Source organism: Silurus meridionalis, chromosome 6 (genome assembly GCF_014805685.1).
Source record: "Silurus meridionalis isolate SWU-2019-XX chromosome 6, ASM1480568v1, whole genome shotgun sequence".
Taxonomy (NCBI): Eukaryota; Metazoa; Chordata; class Actinopteri; order Siluriformes; family Siluridae; genus Silurus; species Silurus meridionalis.
Genome location: NC_060889.1, coordinates 19,138,567 through 19,152,954, shown reverse-complemented (window position 1 = coordinate 19,152,954; position 14,388 = coordinate 19,138,567). Strand labels below are relative to the sequence as shown.

Here is a 14,388-nt window from a genome sequence, read left to right as displayed (position 1 = left end):
ATAATAATACTTTAATCACAATGTGTTGCACACTTTACTATCACCTTGTTGATAGAGTCTATCAAAAAGAGACGTTTTGTCTAAATCTGCAAACGGCATGGTGTTTACTATTTTTATCTTTTCTTATTGTTTATTTCTATTTAACTTCAAGACAGTACAGCATTTTCAGTCTTATTTTATCTTACTATAAATATTAATATTATTGTATGTTATTATTGAACTTGTTGTGTTATACTTTTATTTCATTTTCTTAAATCGCATGTCTCATTGCTCTGTTACTGAGAAGTACTTTCAGTTGCAACTGCTGCAAAATTATAATAAAGATTATTTTATCATCGCATGACCGAAGCATCGTTTCACAATCTACAGTTTCTTCTACAGAGATTATTATTCCATTAAGAGCTAATAAAATAAATGTGTCTGCAGTGATTAATTAACTTATTGCCTTAGTTCAAATATACTGATACCAGTGCTTTATCATCTCAAGTCCACCTCAAGTCAAGTCAAATCAAGTGGTCAAGTTGGTCTTAATTTTCCCCACAGCCATATTTATCGTACAGTGTGCACAACACAGTAACATGAAACAACTTTTCTTCTGAACCCAAGTAGCAGGAGAAAGTGCAACAGAAATAAGAGGAACATATGGAGGGGGTGGGATACAGTCGGACAGGTTTAGTACACAGAGGGGCAGTAAAAACTAAATACTCCAAACACAAAGAAAGTTTAAAAACACAATAAGACTGACCAAAAGCTCCAAAAAAATCACCTTTTGTGTCAGTAAGGTGTTGTTTGTTGGGAGGAATGCAGTTTTAAGTGCTGTACTGTAATACTGTAATGAGTCATTCAGTATAATCAAAGTGTGAGATGTGTATGCGGTATGACGCTAAATACATTTTACTACCAGTAGATGGCAGTATTTAGTCGATTATCTCAAGAAATAAAAGTCCATAAGAAAAAAAAAGACACACACAATACCTCAACCTAAGCTGTTAGACAGATGAACAAACTGACCACTCACTCTACATAAATGAGATGCTGGTTACTAAATTACAGGTATTACAAAACCTATTGCACTATTATACTATACAAAAAAAGTGCTAAAACCCAAAAGCATTCAATCATCAGAATGCATGCAACAAAAATCTTACTTTTTATTTGTATATTTTTTTTTAGAATTTTATATTTTTCCTTAAACAGACATGCATTAAAGAACCAGAAGCACCCAAAACTCAAAAAGAGAGAGAGAGAGAGAAAGAGAGAGAGAGAGAGCAAGAGAGAGCGAGAAAGAGATAGATAGATAGATAGATAGAGAGAGAGAGAGAGAGAGAGAGCGAGAGAGAGAGAGAGAGAGAGAGAGAGAGAGAGAGAGAGGTGCCAAAAAAACTCTTTCTGATTCATTTAAAACCCATCAAAATAAAAGGGAATCCAAGAACAGCACCCACCATATTCTCAGTAAACACTGTCTTGAGTGTGTGTGTGTGTGTGTGTGTGTGTGTGTGTGTGTGTGTGTGTGTGTTATGGCTGTTTTCGATTTTCTACAATGAATGGTCTAGAACAGAGTGTTCACGTAGGAGTTGGATAATTCAGCCAACTCAACTCATGACCAGCTCTAAAGTCAAAACACACGTTTCATATTTATATATAAATCTTCATATTCATGTTGTTTAAAATATTCAAGCAAAAACATATTTGTGTCCAGTTCCAGAAACACTAATAAACCAACCAACCAACTTATACCAGCATTAATATTTCTGTCTTAATATGACTTCATGTTTACACATGTCTTTCACAGCTCTGATGAATCTTACTTCACTTTGTGGTCTGAGCAAAAGTAAAAAAATGTCTTGTTCAAATATTTTATTTCCAAACACCAAAAGCCTGTGTGAGCTCTCATGCCAATCGAGTATCCTGGCTGTAACCTGAACTATGCATCAACACCACTGTAGATTCCACTTCCACAGTGCCATTTTATTATCAGTGCAGTCCCTGTGCTTTTGCACAAATGCCACTGGTGTCACATGCACAACAGACTGAATAAAAGTGTTTGGACTGTATTTTGCCTCACTTGTAATCTGCGCTGGATAAAAGCTTCTCAATGTAAAAAGGAAACTGCACAGACAGACTCAGCACAGCACACTAAACATGCAGTTAAATTCCAGACCATATATTAATCTTAAACATGTGCAGTTTATAATTAGACTCTTAAGTTCTATCCAGACGGGATTATATTCTCTCTTTGACTTGATGTAACATTTTACACGCCTCAACTGTGATCAAACTCTTGCATCTGGACAGAAATGAAATGACTGAGGGACACAAGAGTTTCTATGACTCTGTTTTTCCTACAAACCCCTAAGAACCCCTTGCTGTGGAGCAAAATGCCAATGGGCTGGAGCCGAACCTGATCAGCTCCTCCAACCTGGGTGGGGTCAAGCCAACAAAAATAAGGGGGGAGAAACTGCACAGTGTGCTTCAGGCTAGATTAGTGTGTTTAATGTCTTGTTTTGTGTTGTGCAGTCATGCGTGTATTAGGGTTAGGGGTTTAAAGTTAGTGGGAAGCCTGTAGAAAGTGGGTAAGATCTGGTTGCAACTCTGGACATTTGCTTCTACAGCAAGAACCTAGTGACAGCATCTATTCCGAAATTATTAACACAATATATTCATTAGAAAAGTAATGTCCTATAGAACTAACTTAATTAATATAATATATCATCAATATATAATGATATTATAAAATAAAAAAAATTCATATTCTCGCCCACTGTTTGCATGGTATATTTTAACAATAGCCAAATCTCTTACAATGTACACTGACCAAACATAACTTTATCGCCATCGATCAGGCATAACATTATGACCACCTGCCTAATATTGTTTTGGTCCTTCAGTAGCTCGTCTGTTGGATCGGACCACACGGGCCAGTCTTCGCTCCCCATGTGTATCAATGAGCCTTGACCGCCCATGACCCTGCCGCCGGTTCTTTACTGTTCCTCCTTTAGTCACTTTTGATAGATACTGACCACTGCAGACTGGGAACATCACAAAAGAGCTGCAGTTTTGGAGATGCTCTGACCCAGTCGTCTAGACAGCACAATTTGTCCAACTCACTCAAATCCTTACACTTGCCCATTTTTCCTGCTTCTAACACGTCAACTTTGAGGACAAAATGTTCACTTGCTGCCTAATAAATCCCACTCACTAACATGTGCCATGAGGAAGAGATAAACAGTGTTATTTACTTCACCATTTATAATGTACTAATGTCATAATGTTATGCCTGATCAGTGTATAATAATATACCATAATAATCACTAGGCTATAAACTCCCTGCTTCAGTTCCTGTTGTAATTAAACATCAAGTGGATGAAGAGATTATTGTGACAATTCTTCTGTTCTACAAATCTCTGCCCAGTCCACACACCTCCAGACTTCATTGTTCTCTTTCCTGGCACTAGAAAAACACTCCACTTTATGTTTTAGTCTGTTTATTCCACTAAATCCTATTATGCATCTCTGCCAATTTTAAAACCCTGTCTAGACCTCTGTGTCCTCATCAGATCTGGCAATCACTGCCCTGAAAAGAAAACTGCATGGTCCTTCGGCTTTCAATTCACACTGAACACACAAAAGTTTAAGTCAGAACAAGTGGGGAGCCGCCTAGTGGTACATCAGAATGTTGTGGATGATGTGTGTGTGTTTGTGTGTGTGTACGTGCGTGTTTTTTCAGACCCACATTAGCCGTGGTCTGCTGCCGATGGCTTCTGTCTGCTCCCAGCATTCTTTGGCCCTCAGATTATGCTGCATCATTGCGCTCTGATCCTCTGATCCGCATATACACATACAACCTCACACACATACAACCTTGCCGTGTAATGGCTGTAGGCTTGAATGCTTAGAGGAAACAGGCAACCAGCAAGTGCAGCAGACAGTGGAGCAGGTGGCAAGAACAAAAGCCAGTTTGACTTCCAGTTTCGCATGAAGAGACCATTCGCTGATTGTTCTCTGATAGCCAAGACACAATACATCCCACACACACTGCAATTGACTAATCATTCTCTATATACAATTAACCTTAGTCTGATTATGCCCCTGATGTCAAGTGGGCTGAATGGTGTGTGTGTGTGTGTGTGTGTGTGTGTGTGTGTGTGTGCCTTTAGAGAGGCCAGGCTGAAAGTTCTTAGGCCTGATCACACACTTACCTTTTATCACTTTAATCACTGCTACAGTAAAGCATTGATGCAATAATAGACCAGAATCGATTATAGACTACTAATGTCATTCGTTGCTACCTTAGAATAGCGGAAAGGGGTAAAACACCAAAATGAAAAAAAAATGCACCCAGTATGTTAAAATCTGAGATCTGAAAATATACTGACTTTTATAAACAAATTGGTATGTGTACATTTTTGGAGCAAATAAAATAAAAGGGGAGTTCATATAGCTGTCTGCTTGTATTCATTGATGAAAATGTATCCATTTGCAGTAATAATAAAAATGAAGGATGCACAGCATCGCAATATCAAATTGATTTGAAACGTTGACAAGAAAATTATAATCCAATCGAATTGTGAAACCAGTGAGGATTTACACTACATATGCGCTACGTGCTACGAATCCTGTGCTCATCACTGTGGATAATGTGGGAAAATAGTTGAAATATTTTAAACAGGAATAGTGAGTGAATTACAAAGTAATATCAATGTAAATTATAGTTCAACTCTGGACCAAGGTGATCACCTTCTCCTTCCCCTGTCATACAAAAGGATATTAGCCGGTCATGAACTGTGCCATTACAGTGTATGAGAAGCATTTTGTAATGATTTAGTGACTTGGAGATGATATGTGTTCTTTTTTTTTGGTAGAAAGCCGGAAAATTAGGATTAAAGAGAGGGCCGGAAAAAAAAAGCTGGATAAATAATATAGCTAAATATGAACTATGACCATTAAAAAAAACGTAATCAAAAATAGGAACAGGGATCAGAAAGATGCAGAGACAGTGGATAACCATCCCTATCATACTTCTCCTAATAAAACGCATTCATATAAATCTAACGTTCAGTGTCTCTCAGTACTAAACTCTGTACTTCAAGATCAAAAAACCCACATAGCTTTCCTTCTTCTCTTGGCCAAAACAGTCCAGTCCAGTGTTTTTCTACCCCAAGTCTTGTTTTTGCACACCGTAGCACCATCGCTTTCATCGCTACATGACATTTTATGGTTCAAGGTCTGTACAAATGAGGAGGAAAACAGCATCCTAAATATTCTTCCTTCGCGATACTGCTGAGAAGTCAAGACAATGAAAACACCCTTTCCACTGGAGTGAAATGTTTTGGATTCCCACAAACCCCTTTCATTTCTGTTCCTGGAAAGTCAGGATGGTGATAAATGGTGTAAAACTTGCACCAGTGACCATGTATCTCAGTCATCCTTTAATCACCTAATCTGTTCAAAATGTTCCTTTCCTACAAATGAAAGTCTAGATCATATTCTGTAAGTTTTCTCTTGAGTTATCGCTAGTAAGTATCTGTCAATCTATGTTGTGGTTGCACATGGCAAAACATCAGTATAGCAATAAAAAACAAAGCAAGCCAGTCTAAACCAAAAACTAAATCGACACAATATTCCAAACAAAACCAAAATACATGTAAGAAATGTATACAGACTTCATACTGATGGTGCTGGTGTTTATCTAAACATGCTTTGGTGGGGAAATCAGAACTATCTCACCATTGCCTGATAGTGACCTGCCATCAGTGCATGTGTTTATACTCAATGTATGAGAAGACTGTCCAATTAACTGCAGCCAATTCTCATTCCAGTCCAGTTCTCAAGCCATGTTGACCAAAAACGAAGCTCTACAGTCAAGGCCAGTGACACTCCTCTAACTCTTTCTGTCGCTCTCATGTTCCCATCCATCTTCTTTTTTATCTCTAATCCAACTCGCTCCTCCATCAGCCTCTTTCTCAGCCTGTTTGGCTTACAGTCTCCCACAGGTGTTGTTTACTAAGAAATCAGAAATTGTCACAGAGTAAGAGTGAGGAAGAAAGAGAGAGGAATAGAAGGCTGGGGAAAGAAAAGCGGAAGAGAGCAGGATCCACCATACATTTAACTGAAAAGCGTGTTTGTATTCTTTGAATGCACAATATTACAGGAACATGGTGTAACAGCTTGCCTTTGGCTTGTATTTATTAGACCATGATTTATTTAAAAAAAAAATTGGACCTTCCAGAAGAACATAATCAAAATTAATACAGCACTGGCCAATACTAAAACGGTGTAATGTGCATTTCTAGTATAAAGCACTTCAGTGGAGAAGTCCTTAATAGGAGAGTAAAAGAACCTGCAGTGTGCTCTGTTCTCCACAGAGAGATCACCTTCAATAAATCATTCTACCCTTCAAACATGGCCAAGACCCACATGTGGAATCACTCAGTCCACCAACACACACACACACACACACACACACACACACACACACACACACACACAGGGGAAATATATTACAATGTTCAACTACACTAGGTGTGCAACTATAATAGCAATAAATAAATAAATAATTAATTAATTAATTAATTAATTAAAAGAGCATCTTTAGGCTTTAAATGAAGTATAGTTTTTAAATTATAACATAAAAAATGTTTCTTATAATGACTCTATGAACAAACTACAGCTGTGTGTTTGACCTTCTCCAGCAGATTGTAAACCGTCAACAAACCAATAAAAGCTAGGACACCCAACCTGAGGGAACAGTGAGCTGCAGGTATGCAGGACATGATACAGTATGTTTATGTGCACTGCCAATAAGACATCCACTTGTGTTTCATTACAGTTTATTCTATAAACAGGACAGACACATGTGCTAGAATTAAATGAGTGTCCTACCAAAAATGCATTTTCTAGTGAGACACTAATTATGATCTTAAGTTTAGCATTTTTATTGTAATCACTTCTGTCAGTAAAAGGTATTTAAAAGCTGTGTTTCTTGCCAGAGTACAGAAAGTTGATGTCTAGTACAGTAGTGTCATATAGTGTCAAATAAATAACTTCATACACTACATCAGGATTGTCCTGATCTATAACCTGAATAACCATAACAAGACCTTTTTAACATCATTTCAATCAGGGGAATCCATGTCAGTCAGTAAGAGACAATAAATCTCTCACAGAACCCAAACACTGGGAGATAATGAAACGTGAAATATGCACACTGCTGCCATGGCAGGAAAGCGAAACCGCCTTGATGCCCTGTAAATAATACTGATATTTAGAGGCAAAATGAATACCTGCGTTTCAGAGACTTCTCATTCCGTTTTAATGACAAATAACTGTTTCAATATGGATATGAATCTGCACAAAAAATGTTTTTCTGAAAAATAATCAGGAAAGTACACAGTCAACACAATTCCATCATAGCAGGAAAAACGTTGCGCAGAAGGCAGGAGGTCCACTGTTTACCGGTTAATTATATAAACATTTACGTCTCCTGGGAGAGGGGGATCAGCATTAGAGCAATGCCTCTACACACTCCTATTTCACACACACACACACACACACACACACACACACACACACACACACACACTAGACGTTCAAAGAAAGGAAAGCCCCCTTTGCTCTAATAGCAAAAGCAGATGAGAGAGAGAGAAAAAAAACACAGAACCAAGGGATAGGTAGGGAGGAAGGTAAGATGCAGAAGACAAACAAACTAACAAAAGATTATTAGAGAAGTAATACAATAAAATGGCCTTACAGAAAACACTTTATTGTGTAGTGCAGAAAGAAAATGGTTTTGCTGACTTTTTACTGTTTTATGCTTATTCTGATAATTCAAATGTCTGTGTTTGGACAGAACATCCACAGTGAGCCCATCTTAGATTAATCAGCATCCCAAAATATAGACCTGGACATCAAGAACAGCTTAATGACAGTGATACCAATACTCAAATAAGATCCAGATGAAAGAAAAATCATGATGAAAAATGGCTTGATAAAAGCTTAATAACCAGAAAAAATGAATGCTCTTTGTTATAATGCTCATTGTCATAAAAAAATGATCTGAAAATATGTTTTGGGTCATTTAGCTGTCATTCCCACAGGTTCCTCTTGGGTTACTTGACAGTTTCTAGCTGTACAGTCTGAACACTGGAACTACAGTACTTTTTTCGAGGGATTCTGTTATAAACTAACCTGGAACGGATTTTACAAGCTGAGGAAAATAAGAGGAAAAGGTTTTTCAGAGCAGCTGCCACAAAAAAAAAAAAAAATTGTGATTCACCTGAACCAGTTTACTACCTAATGATCCAAGCAAATACATTCATCCACAGACACCTTTAAATTTTTTTTCGTTATTCATTTGCCTTTCAAATGCTTCATAAATTAGAAAATGAGTAGGTCCAGCCAATGATTTTGTTAAAGTGGTTACTGAATTTCATGGAGAAGAGATTTATTAAAAATACTTTTATCATGTAGTTTAAAATCTTCAGGAAAAACATGTTTGAGTTTTAAATGCTTCCAATGTCTGAATTCAGAAGGAAACATCTTGTTTGAAAAAATATTTAGTGGACATTAAACCTATACATTGATGATTAAAGCACTTAAGTTCGGAAGAAAGAAAAACTGTGAAACTCAGAGGAGCTCAGAGGCTAAAGGAACACCATATTCTACTTATTTGTGTGTAGATATCTGCCAGGAGATCAGAACTGAAGAGCACACATAACTACAGTAACTACACATAACCACATGAGGGCAGTGCATTCTGTCTCGCATGGTATATGTTTAGACCACTTCCTGATCTGTGGAATGATTGTATTTCTGAATGAAAGCTGACTTCAGATCAGTCTTTACGGGTTATGAATGTGTGGTGAGCTGCAGATCAGATTTGATCTACCTGCGCATGTTGAAACCTGCAGGTCAATCCTGCACTTACTGCACTTAAAAGAAGCCTCGCATAGCAATGCTCAGATTAAACAAAAGTTGCTCAAAGACCTCTTATAAAAACCTTTTCATTTCTTTCTGGGTTCTTATTTATGATATTTAATTTAGCATATTTTAATATACAGCGGAATCAAATTTGCCTGCTATTGAAAAAAAGATTAAACTATGAATAATAAAATGAATATTGTTTTTTTCCCCTGTCTGGATTTTGTTTCTAAACATCAGTGATAATAAAATGTCATAGCTATTGTTTTGTTTCTTTCTTCTTTTTTTTTTTTAAGGCCATGTGTGGGAAAAAGTATTTGTTGTTCCAGGAGAAAAGGAGGCTCTGCACTGGAATACCTCAGATACCAAAGTGCTGTGAGAAAAGGCTGAAGCTGAAGGACGCTCTGCAGGGTTATCCATAAAATAAAGCTGCACAGAAGCATTTTATAGCGCTTTATAGTTTACGACTAATGATACAAAGCTTGCTCAGATTATCCTTGTGAAAGACTAGTTTATTACTCAAAATCACTTTCTGCTCCATTGCGAATATAACATACAGGAACAAAACTCTTGTGAATGATATCCGTACACTATTACAGTTAACAGAGTCGATATTTGCTCACTTCTACAATTTGAGGAGAGGCGGCACGATCAGCATTGTCACCCACTCTAATAGCAGTAGCAGATGTAAGAAATAAGGAAAGCAAGGCAGCCGAAATTCACCAAAATAACACCAAAATTCGCTGAAGGACAGATTACGCAAGAAAGTTAGAAAGTATGCAATTGCCATTTTGTGGCTTTTTCTGGTTTTGGCTTCTGGTGATGTGGAGGATAAGGGTAAGTTGGGATTTTTTTTTCGAGAGAAGAAAAAAAATGGAAGATTCTTTTTGACAAAAAAGTGGTCTACAATCAGGTATAGAGGAATACATTACTGGATTGGGAAAGATCACAAAGGCTAAAAAAAAAGAAAAGCAGCAGGAGTTGATCAAGACAAGTGTGAAATCTCTACTGAAAGACGAGATATCAATAGTATTCACATTTAGATTGCCTGTTGAGGATGTGATTAACGCATGACTTGAAGGCAGAGTGGCTGATTCTGAAAGAAAAGACATACCTTATTGCCAATACTCCCCAGAATATTTTATTAACAAACCTGGTTGGTCAAGAATTTCAAATCTCACGTGGCAAATCTGTTCAGAAAAACAACACTGTACTCATTTATATGATTATATCACAAAAAAGTCAACTGATTATAATAAATCATGTAGCCATGTCATGGGTAGTTTGATTTAGTTTAGAAGCAGTAAACCACACGTCACTACAGAAATAAATAATTACTACCTGGACATAAAGCAGCCGAGACATCCAGACAGCAGAAAACAGATATAATGTGTGAGTAAAACACTGCTTGGCACTGGGATATATTGTGATATGTGTTGCGATATGTGTTGAACTTCCTGTGCAGGAATAATTTCACAGGGACGCTAAGCATCTGAGGGCGTGGCCCAGCTGACTGTATTATATTATCAGTTGCTGTTGATTCTAAAAAACAAGACAAAAACACACACACACATATATATACATAAATATTTGTTTTAAACTAACCTACTCTGTATGTTTCTTTGAGAAAATAATCCTCAACTTTAAAAGGATCAGGGAAGAAGCTGCTCACAGGTGAGACAAAGAGAAATGTGGAGACAGAGCGAGAGAGATAAGGAAACAGATATCACATCTTTAAGAGAGATGTCTGGTCTGCCCCTGCAGCTCTGACGAAACAGTGTGTCTCTATGTGCAGAAACAGACATCTAGATCAAGACCAAACACATTAATTCACTGATTCTTTCACTCATTCACTCAACTGCGACTTGTCAGCCCTCTCCTCAGTTACAATAAATAAGAAGAAAGACCTTAATGCATTAGACATATGGCTGTATATTCCACAGACAGCTTTATGGGCTGCAGCCTGCTCTTTAGGCTTAGTGTAGTAGTATAAGTTTAGTAGTAAAAGCTTAGTTTAAGTAAATATATATATAAGTAATATTCTGCCTTGCAACTGGAGAACTTATTAAATTATAAACGTAAAAGAGAAAAATACAACTGAGAAATTTAATAGGAACTCATTTTTTGTGGCTCACCCAACATCTGAAAATCTGAGTACCCAGACTAGTGGGCCATGCCATCCCTCTCAAAAGTCTGATACAGCAAAAAAACAACAGCACAGCATCACTATCATGTCCATCAGGAATGTACAGGAGCGTCTCGTCATAACGGGCTGTTCTCACAAGCAGTCAGTTCAGCCTCTGTCCTAAAACAGATTAAAGATGTAATCGCAAAACCACATTGTACTAGCCACCTAGGAACATGTTTCCGTTCTGTTGCCAGATCACGTAATGGAAGCACCAACGGGATGGCAGTGTAACTTGTAAGACACCATTAGAAATCTGTCAATTCCTAAATAGTGTTTCTATCATTTGAATCATTTGATGATATGTCAATACATTTAGTACCATAGATTTCATTTTCCACAATTATATATACTCTATATAGCTGAACGATTATCATGGTTAATGACCATCAAACCCATGTGTGCTTTTTGAACTTCAGGGGAAGGTTTTCAACTAGATTTTGGTTTTGTAGGCAAAAGAGCATTACTGAGATCTGTTTTCTGAAGCCATGTAAGGAGGTCTGGGGGGTGCAATTAGCATTCCAATTCATCTCAAAGATGTACATCAGGGTTGAGGTCAGGGCTTCGTCAAGACACTCAGTATGGTCTACTTCTTGACTTTTTTAAAACCTTCAATCTTCTGCGAAGGCTTTCGACTGGATTTCTGGAGCACATTTCAAATAAGGTGTTCAGGGGAGTTGAGGTCAGGGCTTTGAGCGAGCTTCTTCCACATTAACCTTCCTAAGTAGTTGTCTTTGTAGACCTCGTTTTGTGCACAGAAGCACTGACATGCTGAAACATGTTTGGGTCACTAAGTGAAGGAAGTAATTGTATTGCTACAGCCAATATGCTACAGACATTCTATACAACTGTGTGTTTCCAACTTTGTGGCAACAGTTTGGCAAAAACCTACATATGGCGGCAGTGGACAGGCATCCACAAATGTTTTATAATCCACAAAAGTGTATAATTAGAACACACTTCATTTAAATAGACATGTAAATCCAGGTAGAATAGATGTGTAACTGGCTGCAATTATTATGATTACAAATTTACATTTTGCTTCTAGAAGCCAAGATCCATAGGACATTAGGCACAGGGCAACTGCAGCTCACTGAAGTTCACATCATGAGCAGTATTAAAACAATAAAGTGATAAAACTGGATTCATCCATCAATAAGATACTAATAACATGAAACATTTTTGTGCTGCCTCTGATCTGGTCTGTGGCACAGCACCAGACTATGATAAACAGTAAGTACACCGTCACTTACCCATATTAAGAACATTCTGTCTATGAAGGTTGAATGGATATAAAGTTTGTGCCCTTATAATGAGACCCGTTTTATTCTGATGACTTCATTCTTACCTTAACTGCTGCTCTCTACCTCTGTGACTGATTCAAACAATCGTATTTGTGAACTTTCCTGTCCAGCTGTATGTTGAGCAAACGCTGCATCTCTGACCTGCTGCTCTGTGTACCACGAGCCTCACCTGAACAGACTTGTTCGAAGCACTTAAAATGATTCCAGGGCCATGTGCGGGGCCTAGAGGCAGCAGGCATGGATGGCAGCATATCTATAGCTGTGCAGCTGTCCTTGTTAAACATCTTAAGCGATAAAAACTCAGCAAAAGCATAGACCAAGAGGACGAGATTCCATAGAGAAACTTTAAGACGACTGTCGAAAATAACTACAAAATATGACAATATAATGATATACATTGGTACACTGATATACATTATAAATGGTATTCCTGCAGCAAGTTATTTCTGCTTGCCATATGCAGTGTTTCACACGCGGCTACAATTTGATTTAGCATTTGGCGTTTAGACGAGGTTTTGTAGATTTATTCCAAAATTTGCTATAAATTATCTTTTTTTAATATCACAGTTATCGAACACTTCCATCTTAATCCAGGTGTAAAACGTAATATTTAAGTATTTGCATTTTTATTTTAACAGATGGGTTGAAAATGCAGTTTGCTGACTCCACAGAACTTCGTCTGAAGGATTCAACTTAAACACAGTTCAAATGACAAATGACATTAAATCGATAAAGAAATTAAATTTGCGATCGATGCAACAGACAGGAGTGTTTTTCTAGTGTTTATGCAGTGTCTGTCTTGAGTTGTTATCGTCATGTCTTTTTTGTGTGACTTTTTACAGGAGTTAATTTAACTTCAAATTAAAACATCAGGCATAAGAAGTGTACAATCTCTGGGAAGGATGCTGAACAACACATTTCGAGGAACAAATGCAGGAGATAAGTAAGAACTAAGTAATGAGAAATAGAGAACACATTATCTCTCTCTCTCTCTCTCTCTCTCTCTGTACCCAGATGCTATAGGTGTGGGTGTGGGTCAAGAACATTCTCAGACTGAGATCAGGAGATAAATAGTGCTGGTAAAAGACAAAGTCATACAGGAAAGAAAATGTCTAAGCAAATTTAAAAGAACAAATTAAGCACTCCTTTAAAATAATGATATTGTGAGAGTCTGTCTCATTCCACACACATAAATTGATCACCTAATCGTGTCTAGTACAAACAGTCTTTGTGTGGTGAAACAAACCTCCTAGTCTCACACCACGGATTATGATTTAACATTCAAACCAAACTTCCGAAAAACAAATCGATCTCAATGTGCATTTGTGAGTGTGTGTGTTAGTGGTGGTGGTGGGGGTTTATTGGTGATGTGAGAGAGGAAGACTGAAGTAATTAGCTACATAAACACTTAACTGGCTATAAAACATCACCTTGCATTTGCAGGCCTTTCACACCACACCACAGAAAACTCACAATCACACACACAAACACACACATTATTAAACTGTACTGAATTTACACATTGTGCCAGTTGGTAGCCATTAGATCCTCTACAAATAGCGAAAGCACATGTTTGTAAATTTTGATAAGAAGCATCTAATAGTTAAATTACAGTACAAAAATCCATGAAACCGGCAGTCCCCAATTTAAATTTACATTTACTGCAGATGACCAGGTTCACAAAAAACAAGTTTCACAAGAGACAATATTTCCTATTAAATTTGGGGGATGTTAGGGTTAGGATTAGAACTCACTATAATGTAGAATCAGTGGGAGCTTAATTTATCAATACATTGAAAAAACTGCGAGTGAAAAGGCAGAAGCATAGGCAGAAGTGTTCTACACACTGCCAAAGTCAATAAAATGAAAATAAAATAAAAATGTTAAAGATTTTCTTCTTTCAGCCCAGAATCTGCATTAAACCATTAAAATCACTGATTTCTTAATCAAACAAAGTAAACACAAATTTGAATACCACTT

At 37.3% G+C, this 14,388-nt stretch overlaps 1 protein-coding gene across 2 annotated transcripts in view; it reads right to left on the bottom strand.

The window, feature by feature from the left end:
* Positions 1 to 14,388, bottom strand: part of col4a5 (collagen, type IV, alpha 5 (Alport syndrome)) — a 44,552-nt gene that overhangs the window by 25,609 nt on the left and 4,555 nt on the right. The window lies entirely within an intron of this gene.